The sequence below is a fragment of the Centruroides vittatus genome, unplaced genomic scaffold (genome assembly GCF_030686945.1).
Source record: "Centruroides vittatus isolate TY-2023 unplaced genomic scaffold, ASM3068694v2 contig_2634, whole genome shotgun sequence".
NCBI classification, from domain to species: Eukaryota; Metazoa; Arthropoda; class Arachnida; order Scorpiones; family Buthidae; genus Centruroides; species Centruroides vittatus.
The window spans coordinates 623,271-644,926 of NW_027121678.1; the positions used below are offsets into that span (position 1 = coordinate 623,271).

Genomic DNA, 21,656 nt, shown 5'->3' on the forward strand with positions numbered 1-21,656 from the left:
GAGAAAGCTGACGTCGCAAATCTATAAATACAGTTGTTTCTCAGTAATACTAGTGTAAGCATTTCCCAGAAACTCCAAAAATTTGTGTATATAGGAAAATTCTCTTCTACATAAACAGTAAAATTGTATTATATGATAAATCCGATGTAAAAAAATCAGTAGATAGATAAAATTATCAATTTTAAAATGACAAATGTGTAAAATACAAATTTTAATTTAAAATATTTCTTATATTATTAATTTTGATAAATACAAAGAAAAAAAAAATATTTGGAAAGAGAATGTATAAAAAGATATTCTCTTAAGATTTTGAATTACTACATTAGAAATCAATGATACAACACTTAATGAATATACTGAACATTTTTTATAATAAAAACTTAACTTTATTTAAAACTCAATAACAATTGTCATCAATTTCTTATTTAGTGTAATCAACTATTGGATTAAAAGTTTAACACAGAAATGATTCCAACTTGAGCACTGGGGTGAAATCTACACTCTGGAACCTGTAACCGGCGCGTAATGTGTATATATTGTATATCGCGGGTGATAAACGTTTTTGAACACGCACGTTGCTCTTCTTCAGGTCAACTGGCGGGACCCACTTCGGCAGAAGGACACCCGATCCCACTGAATAACATACACTCCGTTCAGGGAATTCCTTAACCAGTTGACCCGAAGAAGAGCAATGTACTTGTTTGAAAACGTTTGTCACCTGCAATATACAATATATATGTGTTATGCACTGGTTACAGGTTCCAGAGATGTGGATTAAAAGTTTTTGATGTAGATAAAATATCACTACATACATAGACATTAAATAAGCTATGTATAATAAAAAGTAATTTCAATAGTAAAATTTTGACATCAGTTTGGATGAAACTTTATTCTTCTAATTGTTATTATTGCTGATAGTATATTAACATAGAGTTTAATTTATGCCAAAGAGGGTTTTCCATGTGCCAAAACTTTACAAAGAGCAAATATGGCAACACTGATTTCTTTGTAGTTCTGATAATTTTAGGGTAATCATTCGTCATGGATTTTTTAGTAGTTTATTTTAACATAATTGCTTAAATTTCTAAATTTTGTTTTTTTTAAAAATCCTTCCAAATGGCTGGCAACAAAGAGCTTGTAAATGCAATGATAATATTGCAAAAAGAATTTCCATTTATAAAGTGGAAAAAAATTGGTGGTAATGTTCTCTGCACTCAGTGCAATTCCCCATTTTCAATTACTTAATGTGTCGTGCAACATCATTTTGTCCACTGCAAGTCCCAAAAACATAAGGCGGCAAATCAAATAGCAGCAACTTCTCATAGTGTCAAGCAATATTTTTGCAAAAAAAGAATTTGGTAAAGATGAACAACAGTTTGCACTGGCTGAAGCAGTATTTTCATTTCACACAGTCATGCACAGTCGGTCATTTAAATCTATGGACTGCATGTCAAATTTCATCAAATTATTTTTCAAGAAAAAATTTTCTTGTGCATGTAGAAAAACTGAAGCAATAAGTAACACGTTTACAGCGTCAGTAGATAAACATTTAAGCAGCTGCTGGGCATTGCGAGTCATGGGTGACTCTTAGTCTATTTTAATACAGGGTGGCACGAGTCACCTGTGTTTCGTAGTATTAAATTAATATATTTTATTGCACATAATAAAATAATACCGATATATCAAGTATGATGTTTGTAGAATAATGTTATCAAAACATATGCGCCGCCCCACAGAAAAACAAGCAATTATGTCTGTCGCCCTAACTAGACATGTCCATACGAGTCACACGTGCCTCATAAACCGTGAACATGTTAAATATGTAATCAAACTCTTTGCAATCTCCACTCTTAAAATCAAATTAGAAAACACTTGCTTTATTACCATTTACACAGATACTTCAAACCACGAAGATTTACAGTTATTTCCGATTCTCATTAGATATTTTAATCTCAAAAGGTGTTCAAAGTTAATTTTAGATTTAGTCACTCTTCCTGGAGAAACATCAGAAATAATCACAAAGTCAGTTATTGATACATTGGATTCAAACAACTTGACAAATAAGTTGATGAGATATTGTGAGGATAATACAAATTTCAATTTTGGAGGTGTTGATAGAAAAGGAACAAACAATGTATTTTCACAATTAAATCGTCCAATAATTGGAGTAGGTTGCACAGCACACACAATCCACAATGTTGTTCAAACTGTGGCAGATATGCATCCTTTAGACATTGAAGGAATAATTGGCAACATTTATAGTCAGTTTTACATCTACACAGTTTGAGTAGAAAATCTGAAGCAATTTTGTTTTGACAGTGGTAGAATACAAGCAATTATTAGGGATATCCAAAACAAGATGGCTAGCTCCACTACCTACAGTTGGAAGAGTGTTACAATTATTTAATCCATTAAAATCATATTTTCTTTCAATTGGTAAGTGTCTAACAGTTTTAAAAAATTTCTTTTCAAATGAACAGGCCGAACTTTGGCATCAATTCCTTCAAACACATGCATCAGTATTTCATAATTTGATAAAAAGAATGGAAGGAGAGAAAAAGTACAATTGTTAAAGTTTCAGAAGAAATTAATGATCTCATTTTTAAATTTAAAGACAATCAATTCTAAATTTCTACCACCAAATTTAAACACTATTTTAATCTATCTAATTGAAAATGGAAATATAGACAAAAAATGGTTTATTAAACAAATTATATATTTTTATATGAATATTGTTTCTTATCTAGAATTATGCAGTAAACAATTTGAAGAAATTACTCATTTTAAATGGTTTAATTTAAAACATCAAGTTAGACTGGAACAATATAGAAGAAACAATAGCTTTCATGAAGAAATATTTGCCTGAAAACAAACATTACTGGAAAATAAATTATTTGACAAATTTCATATTTGAAATGAGACATAAACTTTGAAAAACTTAACGACGAAACAGTGAAGAAACACCCACCGATAAGCTTTGGGTTCAAATTTTCAATCATTTCAACAAAAATCATATTTCTTGTGTTCATCTCACAAAAGCTGTAGAATTCGCACTTTGTTTACCTGGTATCAATGCAGCTACTGAACGTGTGTTTTCTATTATAAATAATTTGTGGACAGAAGAGATCGCAGTTGAATGTTGACACTGTAAAGGCAATGGTTATAACAAAGTACAATTTCAAATCAATACTTGCAGACTTCAAGCAACGAATAGAAAACTGTGATGAACTTCTTAAGGTTCATACCATTACAAAATACTCTTAACTATTCTTAAGAGTTAAAACTAATCACTTGTTCGAATTATTTATGCTTTAAATAAAAAAGTTTTTATTGTATTTGTTTCATTAAGTGTAATTTTTTAATTTTTTTTTGTAAAATTACTCCCCCTCCTAATGGGCTCAATGTCCAAGATTGAACTGCAGAAAAAATGGTCAGCCTAGATAATCTGTTACTGTTATCTCTTATCATAGTTTCAGGTTTTCATGTCATAGGCCACACACAATGCATTTGTTTAATTTTGCATAATGTCTTGACTGGCAATGCAAAATAACTATTCTTTACAGTTAGCAAACAAAATGAAACTTTAGAATATAATACTTGATTGTTGTTCTCTTTTCAACCCAAGGATTGGTGAGCAGCATCAAATCCACCATTCACCTCTATTTAGTGTTAGTTGCTTAATCTTGTAAGTTTTTCTGCCTTTCACTGCATCCCGGTATGCCATTCTTGGTCATCCTCTTACCAATTTTTTTTCTATTATTCCCTCAAATACTTTCATCCAGTGTGAAGGTCTTAATAGACATCCTATCAAGTGATAAATGAAGGACACTAAATAAATTAAGTTATTTAGTGTTAAGAAATGCTTCTGATTTTTCCTTTCTTTCTTTAAAATGTGCTGTTTGGACAACTCAGTCCAAGCTACCTTCAGCATTCTCTTCACTACCATATTTCAGAGGCCTGTAGTTTTGTTCTCTCCTTTTTCCTCAATGTCCATGTTCCTGAACCATACAAGGTCACTTCCCAAACATAATTTTTGATGAGTTCTCTCTTCACATTCACAGAGATGTTCTGAAATATTAACATTCCTTTCATTCTGTAGAATGCTTCCTTTCCCTGTGCAATTCTTTATGCCACATCTTTTCCATCAGATGTTAGAAATCTTCCCAGGTAATGGAAATTCTCCACACTAATTCATTCCCCTCCAGTATTATAGCATGTCTTTCATTTTCTCTTAAAATAAATCATACAAAGACAAAAGTAATGATTTGTTCAAGGTTGTATTTGGCCCTTAGTGCCAATTGCAACCTTAAAAGGCCTCTCAATGCCTCCTGCAACTCTTATTCACAGTTTATAACCATAGCTATGTTCTCTACAAAACATGTTATGTTGAAGATGTTACTGTTTATCTTTATACCTTTATGGTTTGTTTTCTTGTATTCCTTCACAGCTACATCTATATCAATATTGAATAAAATAGGTTATAGTCCACAGCCATCTGACTTCTTTCAAAATTCTTGCTTTTTCTCTTACCTTTCTCTATTAATGCTACTTGGTCTTTGTACAATTGGTATAGTCTTCCGTCCCTATAATCAATTCTCAACACTTTTATAGTGTGTTCAACATTATTATACAATTTAAGTTATCAAATGCTTTTTCTATATTGATAAAAGCAAAGAATACTGGCATATCTGCTCTTATTGATTTTGACCTGTCTTGTGCCTTTGTTTTTCCTAAAGCAAATTGATTCTCAGAGATATTGTCATTGATGGCATTCTCTATTCTGTAGAAAATTAATAGAGAATTTTCAATAAGTGTGGCACTAAACTTAGTATTCTTTGATTTTCACGCTTTAGTAATCCGTTTTTTCTTAGGTATTGGGATTAGTATATTCTGTTTGAAATCCTTTGGGATGATTCCAGTGATATATATTTGATTAATTTATGTAGAGTGGATCTTCTATCATCCCCCAGAGCTTAAAAAATTTCTAAAGGGATTCCATCTATTCCTGCTGCTTTTCTTTTAGCTTTTTCAGATTCTTCTTTCAGTATCCATGGGTCAATCTCATCTCTATCTACCTCTACCCACTGTCTTTTTCAAGCATATGCTTATTGAGTGTGTTTCCTTGGTAAAGATCTTCAGCATATTCTTTCCATCTATTTCATCATTTCCAATCAATTATTCTGTTTTGTCCTTGATTGCATGTGTATTTTTCTTTCATTCAGTAAAGTGTTGTCCTATTACATGATATGTCCTCTCAATGTTTCCTCTTATCATATTATCATTAATTTTACTGCAGATTTCCATCCAATCTTCTTTGCTTTTCTTGTTTCTGTAAATTTTATATTGTGCCTGGTTGTCTTCCACTTGAAGACATCTTTCCATCATCTCAAAAATTTCCTCTGTTATCCATGTATGTCGTTCTTCCATTCCAAAGAATTTTTTAGCAGCTTCCGTAACATCCTTTTGTTTTAGAGATTTCCAATTCTCTTTGATGTTAGTGCTATCTAATTCTTCATAGTTGAGTTTAGCATCAGTGATATCTGAAACTTGATTTGTACATTTCTATTGTGCTTAATTTTTGATAAGTTCCAACATTGAATCTAAGTATAGATTCTCTTTTTCTTTAGACTTAGCTGACTTGTCATGAGTACTAAATTGTGATCTATGCCCATTTTGGCACTGGGGTATGTCTTACAATTTATTGTTTTTGTTTTTCTTAACCTATTCATGGTTAGGATATAATCAATTTAGAATATGCAAGGGTTTCCTGGTCTGGTCCAGGTGTATCTTCCATGTGACTGGGGAAAAAGTGTGTTAGATATAACCATATTGCAGCTCTTCCAAACTATATTAATCTCACTCCTCTTTTTATTTCTTGTCCAAGTCCAAACTTACCTATGGTATTACATACTCTCTCACAACAGCATTCCAATCACCCTATTATTTTTCCTGATTATGTACTCTCATTATAACTTCTAGTTGCTCATATGCCTCCACCTGCTTATCTGTAAATGATGATGTAGGCATGTAAACCTGAATCAAATCAAAATTCTTTATTTCTGCATTCATCTTAAAGAAAAACATGAGAGAAAGAATATCTGAATGATATTCTATGTTTGAATGTCTCGTGCTTTTCTTTAAAATGAATCCAACTCTAGCCAAACCATTCTGTGAACTAGTATATATTACTCTATAATCTCTGTTCCAAAAATCTCCATTTGGTCGTGTCATCTCACTGATTCCAATTATATCAATTCCACTCACTTCAAATCTTTGAATCTTCTGCAAGTTGACACAAATTTCAGGTACCAATTTTGCAGGGATTTTGCTGATTGACAACTGACAACACCCTACTCTGAAATCCTCCTCTGCCAATAACAACTCTGGATAATAGTGTCACAATCCCACACAAAATGTGATTTTAGTTAACTTCCATGCAAATTTTGTTGGAAAGATAACATTATGGGTTTGTTTCCTTCCATCAAGCATCAAGGACATTGTGTCCATATCTGATGTTTCCAAAACAGTTCCTTGTCAATGTCATTCATATTAGGCCTCAGTAATGGTAACTGCTACTACTCACCAACATGTTTTGGAATCAGAGTTTTCCTTCTCCTAAACATATCACTTAAGATTTCCTGTTTTTGTAATTTTTAGTATAAAATCTATCAATTATATTTCTTTAATCAAATTAATTTCATTCTTCCATTTTTCAAATGGACCATTATTTACATTAATTAACTATTCTGATAAACAGAATTAAGAACATTCTAAAAATGATGTATACTGTGAGATCTGGAGATTCTGGTATACCTCGGTTTCACATACAGGATGAAAATATTTGGGAAAATTCAAAAAAAAACTCTCCTGGTCAGTCCTGATACCATTTAGCCTAATGTGCTGACTAACACACAATGAAATTAATTTATCTTCAGAGTGACTGAAAATATTATTTAAATTTAATCGGAATTTTAGGAGGGTATATCTAATTCAAATGTTAGTGACACCGTGCGCCAACGATGGAGTTAAGCATTAAGTCAATCTAAAAAACAGTTCAGAATATAACTCTATTTATTAAACAAAATTATAACTAAATGTAAATACAAATAAATGACGATTTTGATAAACACAAATGATTAAGTTCAACAAAGTTGTGAGAATATCAAATCCTAAATCTCAAAGTCTATCCTGAAAGAGAGTTTACATAAAATAATCATATTACCTGATGTCCACATACATCTATAGAGGAGAACTGAGTAGCCCTTGGGAACAACTGGAGATTGAAAACTGGGAGAGTGATGGCTAATGTCTTGGGCATTCAGCATGGATGCCAAAATAAGAGCATTGGCTAAACATTTGAACACTAAGTAAGCGAGTCAAAATGAAAGTAAGAACAAGAGCAAGTTGGAAGGTGACCTTTCACTTTTTATACTTCCTTCTATCCTATAGCATCACAGGATTATCACACCACGTTTCCAACATGAGGAGGAGTCGGCAGTCATGCAGACAGTCAAGTGAGACATTGCACTCAAACTATCATTTTAGGAAATACTAATCTGTTTTTCTCCACAAGTCAAAGAGAGTGCTTCCTTTTACAAAGATAAATTAAAATTGATAAAAAATTATCTAATATAATTTCAAAGTATTTTACAAATTTGTTAAAAATATCTCTCCAGATTCTCATAATACTGTTTTGTTCAATTATTCAAAATTACTGGACAACACTATTAAAATTTATAGAGTTTTAGGATAAACACAATTATTTTAAATGGAATTACAAATGAAAATGTGTCCAATTTTATAACCACACAATTATCATTTTTGTCACTTAATATTTTTGTTTGTTGGTTGTTACAAGCAACTGATCAGTAACATATCAGTTTACTATATCACTAATAATCACTGATTTAAGTTATAATTTTAAAATACAAATCAGATTGTGTGTAAAATTATTGAAAAAAATATATAACTTTTTTTTTGCTATATTCTGAAGATAATTTACACTGAAAAAATTCAGTTTAAGGTTATTTTATTTAATCATCATCTGTGATACAGAACTCAGCAAACTGTTCCAAAACTATAAGCAACAAAGCTCAATTCCATTTAAAGTGCTTTAAACAACACATTGAGTTTAGAAATGCTGAGTTTTTCTACTTTGTTGGCCTTGTAAACACATAAATGTCACTTGGGCACTCCAATCTTGGGCACATTATTTTGCTTAAGTAGCTATCAAGTTTGATTTCTATTAAAACTTATGCAGTTTCACTAGGGAATTTTGGAGTGATGACATAACTGAGGTGGCTACAAAGCAAAATTTTACTGTATGTGATTAAAAACAGATGATATTTCCAATTTGTATTAATGAAAATTTTGACCAAAATTTATAAGAATTTTTTAAATCAGGTATAAATAAGAAAAACAAAATTTCATAAAATATATCACTATAGAGTATCAGAAAAACAGTTAAATAGTACTAAAATTTTAGAACACTTTAATATTTTTCATACATCTCATCAGAACTAAAAATCTTTTAACATCACATAACAAAGGAATATTAATTTCTGGCAATTTGAAAAAATTGTAGACCTATAAATTCCCACTGTTGTCCAGTCTGTCAGTCTTTTCTTAATCTCAAGAATGGAGTTAGATGAAAGACGAGACCAGATATGGAAACCTTAGGGGCAAGAGGCACTGATTAACAAAGTTTATATGAACTTCCAACGCAAACCGGGAGTCATGTTCTTTCAATTCAAATATTTTCCCCTGAAAGGTGTTAGATAGATGACCAGCACAACTCTATTGTTAAAGGAAAAGTAGTAGTAGTAGCAGTAAGACAGGTATCACTCTCTGGTACAACCTGTTATGGAAAAGGGGGAGATTGGGGAGTGGATTAGAAGGGTGGGGTGAGAAAGGAAAGGGGATGAAAAAAGAGTTGAGATTCATGGGCGTCCCATGACAGTGTTTTAAAAGGAAATGATCAATAGAAAATACAACAAAAATGTTACAGAGGAATACAAGTTGGGAGTGCTATGCTACAGATTACAAATAGCACTAACATACGTACAATGTAATAATGTATATACAGTATAAAGGAGAAGTATGATGTACAAGGGCAAGACACTACAGTACTAATTTCAGGTGGAAAGCATTTATTTTAAATTAAATAAATTAAAAATTTCAGCCCTGGCATTTTGATGATGTCACAATAAACAATTGCTAATTTTATTTCTATTACAATATATACATATTTAAAAAGATAAACGATTTTAATGAGAAATAACAGCAGATAATCATTATCAGATATAAGAAACTAATAGTTGCAGTTAAAATGCAAAATCATTAGATACTTAAATCTCGACCATATAAATAACAGTGTAAAAATATTAATGTACTCTCTGTTAATTTTTTTAATACAAATTCTTATTCTTTCTTCATATCACTGAAATTAAATTTGTTAGCTTTTGCAGGATTCAATCTAAAATCTGTGCTGTTCTAGATGTCTACTATTAGACGATGTTTCTAGCTTAAATTATTTGGCTTTTATCATCCTAAAAACAAATAAATAACTGAGGTAACAATAAAAAACCTTACATAAAATTTACATTATGTTTTGTACATTGTTTCAAATTTGTATTTGTTATTAACAAAAGTAAGAAAATTTTATTATATATGTAACTGACACATCATAAAATTAATATGAAATAATCACCTTTCAGTTAAAAAAAAAACTTTTAATGAGCAAAAACAGTTTTTTAGAAAAACTTCATTTCTTAACAAATAAGAAGCTAAATAAAGAAATTAAGTTCTGTGAGATTCCGAAAAATAAGTCGGAACTTCGATTAATTATAAAATTTATAAGTCAGGAAATTGAATCGAGAACATGTGATGGTACGACACACTCGACGGAAAGGAAAACACTTGTTTTAAAACAAATGCAACTCAGTGATGAACAGTGGAGAAAATGTAGAGAGAGAGAGAGAGAGAGAGAGGGAGCTTTGTCAGGGTGCTCGTATACAAGTGTTGGGGTATTAACAATCAAGGAAAAAGGGGGGCTAATGACCAAAAGGACATCTGTTAAGTCACATAGGCCCTAAACCATTGGGGGAAACAGCTGAAAAAACATCTGACAAATCGGTTAAGTTCAAAAACATTGGAAAAAGACAATAACAGTAAAATATGAGTACAGACTTCAGAGCTCCATCGACACCTCTCAGATCTTTCCAGCGACCTGAATCTGTTTCGGTTTTGCCTGGAGACAGAAGAATGACTAATCGGGGTCGGGAAGAAGAGACACAGGACCAATCAAAAGGAGGAAATTCGAGGGGAAATATATAAAATTTCCAAAAACGAAGGAGGAGGAGTTCTCGGCCGACTGAGTGTATGCTCACAAGAAGCTCAAGTCTGTAGACCATCCTCTTGCATTGCCCAACAGAGTCTCTCCACTTATTCATTGGAACCACATCCACAAGTGCCCAGGGCCACCTTAAGAGTTTTATTATTATTTCCAAAAAGGAAAAAATGCAACAAAAACTCAAAAGATGATAGGTGCTGTATGTGGGGAAGATGCGGTTACTGATCGAACATATCAGAAATGATTTGAAAAATTTAGGGCAGAGATTTTTCTCTTGAAGATGCACCTTGGTCAGGACAGCCTTTAACCATAAAAGATGAGTCCATAATGGCTTTATTCCAAAATGATTGGCATAGAACAAGATAAGAGCTAGCAGACACCTTAAAAATATTCCAAACATCCATTGTCAAACATTTGACTATCCTTGGATACACTTCCCGTTATGATGTTTGGGTTTCCCATCAGTTAAGTGAATGAAACCTTATTGAGCATGTTTGTGATTCACTTTTAAAAAATGATGATGATCCACTTTTATAGTGATTAATAACAGGCAACGAAAAATATTATATTGCAGAGGTGGGCAAGCAAGAGTTCAGTGGGAGGCGAAATGTAGGTTTTGCAAAATGCATGGGAGCTGCAGTTCTGTACTGTCGTGGTGGATAGTATGATAAGGCTGGGAAGGATAGCACTTTCAGCAAGAGCCGCATGTAACTCAAAAAGAGCCACATGCGGCTCTCGGACCCGCATTTGCCCATGCCTGTTATATTGTATTATAATATTCAATGTAAGAGATCTTGGAGTGATCCAGGTGATCCACCAGTGCCGCAACCTAAAGCTAGTTTGCATCCTAGAAAAGTAATGATTTCAGTTTGGTGAGATTGGAAAGGGCTTCTTTATTCTGAACTTTCTCCCAACAATCAAACAATTAATTTCAATAAATATTGTCTCCAACTGGTTGAACTGAAGGTTGCAGTGCATCAAAACATCTGGAATTTGTGAATCAATGGGGAATAGTATTCCATCATAATGATGCAAGACTGCACATTTCATTGAACGTGCATCAAAAACTTTAATTTAAACTATAATTGGAATGTTTTGAGCCACCCTCCATATTGTCTGGATATTGCTGCCTCAGACTATCATCTTTTTCATTCTTTTTCATTCAGAATAATTTAAGTGATATAGAATTTCAATCTTTAGAAGATATCAAAAATCACATTGATAATTTCTTCAATCAGTAACATATCCAATTCTACACAGATGGAATTTAAAACATTTTAATTTATTCCCAAATAAAATACACTATTTCTCTCTAAAAACCAAACAAACTTTTGGTTCAACCCAATAGATCAGAATAAAAGGATTTTTTTTTTGCTTTGTTAATAAGAAATAAATTTGAGAAAATAGAACTCAGTAAATTTATATATTAAAAATTATATCATAAATCTAAATTTCAAATAAGATATTTTTAAAAGTATTAATTACTAAGCAAAAAATTATAAGAAGAATTATATCACTACTTTGCAATATCATATCACACATAAAATTATAATAAATATAATAAATGCAGTAAATTGATTCGGCAAGGTTTATCTCTGCCAACCAAAATTGGAATCCCTGTTAGAGTTGTAAGCCATTCTTAAATAAAAAACCAAATTGAATATTTGGTTCAGAAGTGACTCTTCACAAGAAATGGCTTAGTACTACAGAAAGTAGATTTTACAAAACTACTTACAAGAAATAATAAAAATATGAATTAATGCTATCTCTTTACAGGAAGAAATTATATAGTAATATATTCAATAATATAATTTAAAAATTACTTATATAAATGACTATAAGCAAGTGTACTGTTAACATTTCATCATTTTCTCACAAACTTACAGTCTATGTTGCATGGTGCCCCCATTCATCATAGCAAATTAAACTGTTTACCGAACATATATAATATAAAATACAATAGAGTCTGCATATTGCAGTCACAGTGTTATCACACTTATCAGTCAGTTAATGCTATCAAAATCAGGTACCAAAAATATAAGTTAAAATATATTATAAAAACTTCATTTACTGTAGTTGGTTAGTATTACCATTATCTTCAGGTAATGGAGCTTTTTAAAGCTTTATTCTTGTGTGTCAGTCTAAATATGTGGCCGATAATAACTAAAATGCATGCTATCAATCAACCACTTAAAAGGGATTTTTGGACAAATGAAACAAAATGTTACGTCCATCAGAATGGACGTTCACCCGAGTCCAAGAATTACTCCGAAGACCATTTTATTTCTACATATTTTATTTAAATGCATTCCCCAAATAAAACATCCGGAAATAAAATGGTTTTCTGAGTAATTCTCGAACTCGAACGAACGTCAGATTCAACGAACATATCAATTCATTTTATTCTTTTAGAATGCTTTTAGGCTATTTTATTCCGGCACGTGTATTCCAAAGAGAACCAATACAATTCACAAAAAGAAATTTAAATTATTCCGAAATGTCAACTATGTAATTTTACATTCTATTTTACGAACCGTATCAAACTTCTACTCGGAGCGCAGATGCCGAACTAAAACGATCCAAAAACATTTCTAAAAGAACAAAAATATTTCGGTTTCTTAACTCGGCAGTTCATTTCAAAATTTTTTGACACGGCACCGACTCTTACGCGATTCTTTAATTACACAAATATTTATTTCCTTGTACTAAAGTCGACATTTTATGCCAATTCTCCAAATAGCTTAAAACGATATCGAATAATAATAAAATCATTTTCCGTCATTTCGCCAACACCGGTAACAGGTTCGGGTACAGTACGTGTCGTAATAATCAATATTGCAATTGAATTATGACATTGATATTTCGAATTAATTTTTCTATTAATATGTAATTCGATACACATTTATTTACATTTAGATAACATATTAATTAATATAATAGATGTTACTTTTAGACAATTTGTGTATACAATTTATACAGACGAATCACCTAAAAGTAACTTCTACCGTGGATATTTATATATAACGTATATACGAGTATTGACGTTGTACGAATTCTATTTACATAAAAATATATAAAAATAGCACTTTCTCGGTTATAAAAACAGGAAATTATTTCTGACTTAATCAGCAACGTTGGCCTTTTTAAAAAAAAGATAAAATAGAACAGTGTAATTTCTATATTCGGTCATAACACGTTACTATATGGAAATTGATTAATTTAATATTTTCAATGCGTTCTAATGGAACTCGATTTCCGATACAAAACTGAAACTCACCTTCGACGTCAACACCCAAACTAAAAAAAAAAAATTAAATAAATAAAGTAAAGGAAAATAAAAAGAAAATTTAACCTAAATTTAGAAAGATCCTATTTCGTCAATGAGAGTTTGATCGCGCGACTGAAATAAAATTTGACATTTTAAAAGTTATTCTCGCATCTACTAATCGACAGTCAATAATAATACACTAGAGGAAATATTCGTAGTAATTAAATTAAGAAATTTTTAAATTTTAATAAATAATAATAATAATAATATTTTTTTAAATGTTTTACGAAACGATTAATTTATTAATAAATATATATTATATTTATTAAATTATTCTTTTCGTATTATTTATTCTTGATAATTTTTTAAATTGAAATTTCACGCATTCAAATTCCGCACTGTTTGTTATAGTTAATGTAAATCATTTCTTATATAAATTTTTATTTTTATTTTATTAATACGTTCGGAATAATTTAAAATATTTTTAATTAAAAATTCATATATATGAAAAATGTAATTAAAATTTTAAATCAGATAATTAATAATATTTAATTTAAATGATTTAATATTAAAAATTAGTTTAAACTTTAAAATTTTATTTCTTTTTTAATAGAATGGAATAATAAAATTTGATTAATAGATTTGTCAAAATATTAGCACATGCAATTATACAGCAGGTCGCGGTCAGAGGCCGGATGGCCGAGTGGTCAAGGTGGCAGCCTACCGCTCTGTAGGACCCGGGATAGAATCAAATAATCCCCAGGAATTTTTCGGGGGGTGGTCCGTTCGGATATGTCGGTCCCCGTCCCTCACCACCCGGCCGAACCCATAATGGGCTTGCAAAAACAAACCCTCTTACTGCCCACAGGGCGGAAAGAGTTTTAAAAAGGGGAGATCGCTATTTCTTCTATTACGTATTGGCATAAGCCGCAATGAAGTCGCGTTCAGCGTAGAGCGGAATGAGAAAAAACTCGATAGTATAGTTATGATAAATTATTAGGGTTCGGATCGAATTCTGAGGACGGCCTGATAACAAAAGCAATTAAAGTGTCAACCTACTGCTCTGAGGGGCCCGGGATTGAATTCCTGCGAGTATAACAGCTTCGGGAATTTTTCGGGGGTGGTCCGTCTCAAGTATATCGAGTCTTGTCCCTCAACACCCGGCCGCCCTATACTGGGCCTGACCGAATTCACCAGGGGCTTGATTTAAAAAGTCCCATAATTATTACAATTGCGATTAAAATATAAAAAATTTCAGATTTATTGGCTAATTATAGATCATGTGATTCTCAACCTTTTTTTCGTCGCGGTACACTTTTAATAATTTAAAAACTTGGCGGCACACACGGTTACTTCGGTAAGTACCGCAGGACAACCGGTGACGTCACAACGGTGATTTTTACATGCAGTTGATTATTTAGGTCACATTTGCTAAACGCTTTGGTAACTACGGGCAGTTACCGGTAACACCGGTTACAATTTCCAATCACACTCTAGAAAAGTAGAACAGATTAAACTACTTAGCTGACGTCGCTTATGTATGGATATTCGCAATGGCGGCACGCTTCAAAAATCTCGCGGCACAGTAGTTGAGAATTACTGCCATAGATAAATTAACATCATGCTATTACAATCACCCTAATTGTTAATGGAAAAGAATAAGTTTATTCCTGTATAAGATTTTATAACTCTTTCTGTATGAAGTAACAGTAACGCTTTTTAAAACTTGTTCCTGTACTATGGTACTAAGAGCCTCTTTTTAGCAAACTCATTAAGAGTTCGACCAGGCCCACAATGAGGCAATCGGATGGGAACCGACATATCCAGATGATCATCTCCCAAAAATTCCGGGCGTTCTTCGATTCGTCCGAATTCGATCCCGAATCTCACAGAGCGATAAGCTGCCAACTTAGTTGATCGGCCACTAAGAAATAAAATATCATTAATACTAACTATAAACAGTTCGATGTTGCATCAATACGCAAAACGTAGTACAAACCCGACGACCACCGAGGAATCTCTCCGAAAAGCGAAACAATATTGGGCGAAATAAATCGAAACCTTAAGAATTTGATTTATTTCATGCGATGACCGAAAATGGACGAAAAAGATATTTATTCGAACGGATTTCGTGCCATTTTCGGAGATGGTCGAGCCTCCAGACGTAGAATTTAAGATCATTTTTCACCTCTCCACGTTGGACATTCCGTACCATGTAAATGCAGAAGATAATTTATTTATCAAATTCCAAACACAAGAAAATGATTTAAATTTTTTTTTTTAAATTGAGTTATTTTATTCAAATTTTTACGAAATTCGAACATTCTTGATGCGTCTTTTAACCTTTGTTCGAAATACGTCACACATGATTCCAGTTCGAGTCAGGACCGGATTAACCCAATTTGGGGCCAGTGAAGATCCTTATGTAATCCGTTACGATCTTTACGATGATCCGTCTCGAGTTGGTTCTTACGACTCGAGAATGTCCGTACGATGGTTCGAGGAAAGCTACACCTCCACACTCAGTCCAGTGAATATTTACAGTTTATTTACAAAACAAATATTTACAGGATGTACAAGTTTGACAACATTACACAGACGATGCAACAAAGGTGTGGTGCCTCGCGTAACAGCTTGTCTGTTGGAAACTATTAGACTCTGGGGAAACTCCGGTTGGTTTGCGGAGTTGGCTCAACCGCGTGGCCGTCCGGTCTGTACACTAACCCTTCTCAGAGGAATTCCTAAGAGGAGAACACTCTCTCTACACCTCACGGGCTTCCTAAGTGTCAGAGACTACCACGTATCCGGTCTCTCGCCCTTCTCCCCGTTCCTCTTGCCACTCTTACAATTTAAAGAGTTTCACGGCGACCACTTGCGACCAATCAGATCCTGCTTTTCTCCTGGGAGCTTCCAAAGACGTCCGCCCTCCTCCCGACAACGTAGCTTACAGTCGCGTCCGTCCCTTGTTTACGTTTTTCAAGTCGACCAACACGTGGAAAACACATTGACGTGTACCCATAAACGGAGACGCTACCCCTTTGTTCTTCCCGGCCGTTTATAGCCCCATTGCCAGGTGGGACCAATTATCTCGGTCGCGTGGCTTTTCGACCTGCTACGCTAAAAGCGGACCTTTACAGGGCCCTAGACATTTTCTTCTCACTGGGCCCCCTTCCTCTTCCACAAGAAATCGAGCACACAAAAAACATAAAACAATAAACAAAACAAAATTAAATAATGTGAAAAACTAAAACAAATCTTAAATTTTTATTAATAAAAAATATTATTCTTATCGTTATAAAAAAAAATTCTAAATTATCGGAAGAATTACTTTCAATAAGAAGAAACAAAAGAACACGCTTTCTTTAAATTTCAGAATTTACAATAACCATATAAAAAATGGTGGGCCGGGTGGTGAGGGATGGGGACCGACATATCCGAACGGACCACCCCCCAAAAATTCCTGGGGATTATTTGATTATATCCCGGGCCTTACAGAGCGGTAGGCTGCCACCTTGACCACTCGGCCACTAGAAATCGTATTTTTTTGTTTATTACATACAGTTGTCCAACAGAAAAGTGTAAGTTCGCCGACCTTTAGGGGGGGATCGTTAATCCCTCGACAGGATTGTCTAGGGTCGTTCGCGTGTGGGTGTGAGGGAGGTGACACAGACAACAAGTGTCTCACAAAAAGTCGTTTATTTAGACGCAAAGAAACTTACACCTAGTACAGACTTCTTCTCGAACGATGAAATTTTTCGAAAGGTCTCAGTCACGCCGGCGTTTTCCTGACGTCTTCTACTGTAGGCCCCGGGGCAGCAACAGGTGGAGATGATCGCCTCTGGTCACTGGTGGTCTGTCCTTAGTGGCACTAATTAGCAGATCGGCATGATGCAGGAAAAGTAAATTGTCTTTGTGCGCGCATTAGCCGTTAGCGGATTCACAGTTTTTGTCCGGCCTCTCCGCGCGTAGAAGGAAAAAGACCTCTCTTCTTCCTCGCACTGCGATTATCTCGATCTCTCTTTTTCGAATTGTTCATGTTGATTGGCTCTACGTCCTTCTTTTCTCGCTTCTCGATTGGTCCCTCGCTTGTCTCCAAGCGAAAAACGACCCCTGTTCGAGTCACGAGAAAGAGCCGCTTCGACGAAGCTACTTGACACCCTCCGTTTACTCAGGATGGAAAGAATTGATGGAACTTTGAAACTTGAGCTCATATTTTCCCCATTGTTGTCTAATCTGAGAGATGTCTGAGTTGTCTAGTCCCTGTAACAATGGACAATTTTCTACATTCGTTTTAACAATCTTCTAATATAAATAATTAATGTTAACCCGTTTTTGGGACTTCACAAAAGTAAACTTTCTTATTTACAAATCTTTTAAAAATAGACAATTTGACCGGGCCCTAGACATTTGTCTATGCGATGATCCGGCCCTGCCAACTGGGTTTAATCGTCTAAATTTAAGTCGTTGAATTAACAGTTGGTTTTTAAGAGAAACCCCTGAATTGTGTGGCACGGCATTTGCCAATGCAAGCGAATCATTTACTTTTACATTCGAGTCAATGGAAAGTTTCGCTTTGCTAACCAGAAATGGGAATAAATGAGCACGTTTGTTTGTTTAGTTATGGTAACACAACACTTGGGGGATCTGCCTAGGGAGTGTCTTCCGGGAAGTTTTTTTAAGAATGGCCCCTATTTAGGCGTTACAGACGTGAAGCAAACCCGGAAAGTTCCACGTGTCCAGCCCGTCCGAGCCAGGCGCGAACCCACGATCGAACTCCAGTGTTCGGGGAACGAAGACTGCTTGGCTACTGACGATTCTAAATGAGCATGTATTTCAAATAGGACCAATCTTAGACAATGCAATTATTGCTTTTATATGGATGATTCTGTTTGGCGTTAGAGTCGCCACTTGGTATAACAATATTAAAGTGGGCGATGGGGCGTTAAACACGATAGGAGGACCCCTATGTACACAGAACAGGGGGTGTTACTACTAACAGACACAACCAAGAGGGCGGTAATTCAAAAAACAGTTGGAGAAGCACTGGTTTAGGCGGCGAAAGTTCGAATGTAGAGTTACGAAAGACATTTGCTAGCCGCTTCGAGGAGTAAAAAATCTATTCGATATTCTTGCATTTGAATATTGACGATCTAGGACACTAATAAAAATCGATATAGGAATTTGTCTTTTTTTGTAATAGTTAAAGTTCACAACTTATAATTACATCATATATTTATGTTAAGTAAACACAGCTGTTATTAAAAATACTCAAAAAATTTTCGTTTAAATCTCAATAAAATTCTCTAATACTGTACTGTAGTCGTATTTTGCTATTCTGTATTGGGTATGTGTATTTTTTGATTTTTTTATGATTTATACATGCTAGACTTGTAAACTTCTTGCTAAATTTGTGTTAAATCGGATAAAGATACCGATTTTTCCGTTATATGGTACACTTTTTCTTTCCGTTTTTGCATTAGACAGGTTCCGCTATATACAGGTTCCGTTATAGACAGGTTTGACTGTATTTACTAATTTTTTTTTATAGTTTTGAGTAATAATAATAATGATGATAATAAGAACACAATTAAATGCAAAACACACAGTTAAAGCAATAAACACATATGTCATCCCAGTACTCACATATTCTTTTGGAGTTATACATTGGACTCACACTGATCTTGAGCAACTCCAAAGGAAAACAAGAACAACACTTACTAAGCATAAACAACATCATCCTAAATCTGCCACAGAAAGATTAACCTTTCCACGTAAAGATGGCGGACGTGGCCTGATTGACATAGTTAACCTTCACTACAAACAAATACAGTCACTGCGAGAGTTTTTCTACAAAAAACAAAAAACATCACAATTACATAAAGCAGTAACTCTAGCAGACTCGAATAACACACCATTAAACTTACACTCACATCATATGGACACAACACAACATATAAAAAGCATAGACACCATTAAGCAATCGTGGGCTCGAAAGGCACTCCATGGCAGGCATCCTTACGATCTGGCCCAGGATTTTGTTGACAAAACTGCGTCAAACAGCTGGTTAGCTCGGGGATGCCTCTTTGGGGAGACGGAAGGATTCATGATTGCCATACAGGATCAGGTCATAAATACTAAAAACTACAGAAAACACATACTCAAAGATGCAACACTCACAAATGATACATGCAGAAAATGTCACATCATGCCAGAAACTATACAACACATCACCTCTGGTTGCAAGCTCTTGGCACAGACAGATTATTTACACAGACATAACCAAGTAGCAAATATAATACACCAAGAGCTTGCAAAGAAACACAAATTAGCAGACATCCACGAACCATACTACAAATACATTCCACAGACAGTATTGGAAAACAACACGCACAAAATGTACTACGACAGAGCCATAATCACAGATAAAACAATTTACCACAACAGACCAGACATCACACTCATTGACAAACACAATAAAATCACATACATTATAGACATATCCATTCCAAACACTCACAATATACAAAACGCATGCACTGAAAAAATTAGCAAGTACACAGAACTCGCCCAGGAAATAAGGCATCTGTGGAGGATGGATGGGGTGCTTATTGTACCTGTTGTTCTCTCCTCTACAGGTGTCATACCACACACACTACACAAAAGCCTGGGCACATTACAATTGAATAGAAACACATACATCACACTACAGAAGGCCACTATATTGAATACATGTCATATTGTGAGAAAATTCCTGAATACAGACACACACACTGATACACTTCTTTAATTTCTGTTTTGGTTACTATGCCTTGACTTTGGTCCGGCATAGTACACAGCCACCGGTGTTAACCGAGTATATCTCACTTAACCCAACAAAATAATAATAATAATAACTCTCCCGTGGTCACCACCTGGTCGTGGTGGGAGAGTCCAGTGCCTATACTGTGCCTGATAAAAAGGTGCACGACCCGTATATTGCAAATATGATGGGTGCGGAAAAGGTGCTATCGGGGTCTGTCTCCTCGACACAGACGGATCACACTGATTAAATTCCAGCCATACCTGATATGGATGGACAAAAGGCAAGGGTTTTTCCCTGTCTACTTGTCCCGGGAAAAAAGGATTCGGTCCGCGGTGTTGCCAAAACTGCGTTGGATAATATACTGGTGGGAAAAGGTAGCAGTACCGCCCGCCAGAATCCCGAGAAAGCCGACACAAAATTTACGGAGTGAGAAAGAAACGTGGGTCAGGACATGGCTACTGAGACAGGTGCTCCATCTGCCCCATCACAAACGCGGGAAGTAGGCGGAGGCTCAATCGCGGCGTTTGGTGGGATGATTCCAACCTTTTCCGGTGAAAGCGGGCGCATCACCGACTTTTTAGATACGTTGGACGATCTAACTTTTTAGATACGTTGGCCGGATGGGCAATCATTCAGGCCACCAACCGCGAATTATTATTCGCGGTTGGTGGCCTGAATAATTGCCCATCCGGCGGTCAAGAAAAATTCGGAGGCAGTGGTTGACGCTGCCCGCTCGAATAATTCTGCACTTTTCCCCTTCCGAAATTGGGTTTAGTACAGGATTAGGGTATTCTCCTAAATTGCGTGTACGCCTTCTTGCGAGGATTATTTATTGGTCCTTTTGAGATCTTCTTCTCAATGTTTTTTCCTAAATTTTCGAGTTGACTCGAAATTTGCTTGATTTTCGCATCAAGCGCGGGTTCTTGGTCTATGTTTTTGTTCTCCCTTTCTGCTGCGAGATTATCTTGCTTTCCTTCTATGCCCACAACAAAATTCCTATTTTTCCCTGTCAGCTGTTCGATGGTTTCCTCCCTGATCGCTACCCTTAAAGCTTCTGAAAACGAGGGAGGGTCTTGTGCCATTACATTCCTCTTATGCTTTTCGTTCAGCCCATACAGAAATTGAACGCGGAGCTTCTCGTCTAGCTCCCGTTACTGACATCGTGTTATGATGGCGTGCTCCTGGCTGTCGTTCCAGTGTGTTGGATGGTCGTCACGTTGGCTAGAGTTTGCAGT

The 21,656-nt window shown here is 34.7% G+C and overlaps 1 protein-coding gene across 3 annotated transcripts in view; it reads right to left on the reverse strand.

Moving 5' to 3' along the window:
• Positions 1-13,812, reverse strand: part of mxt (Eukaryotic translation initiation factor mextil) — a 49,181-nt gene extending 35,369 nt beyond the window's left edge. For 2 of the 3 annotated variants that reach the window (XM_067266085.1, XM_067266082.1), the window contains exon 1: positions 13,704-13,812. The gene's annotated coding sequence lies outside the window, so the exon portion shown is untranslated. Of the gene's footprint in view, positions 1-13,628; positions 13,649-13,703 lie in introns of all 3 variants that reach the window. The other variant, XM_067266084.1, reaches the window with a different exon arrangement.
• Between the last annotated feature and the right edge of the window lie 7,844 nt (positions 13,813-21,656).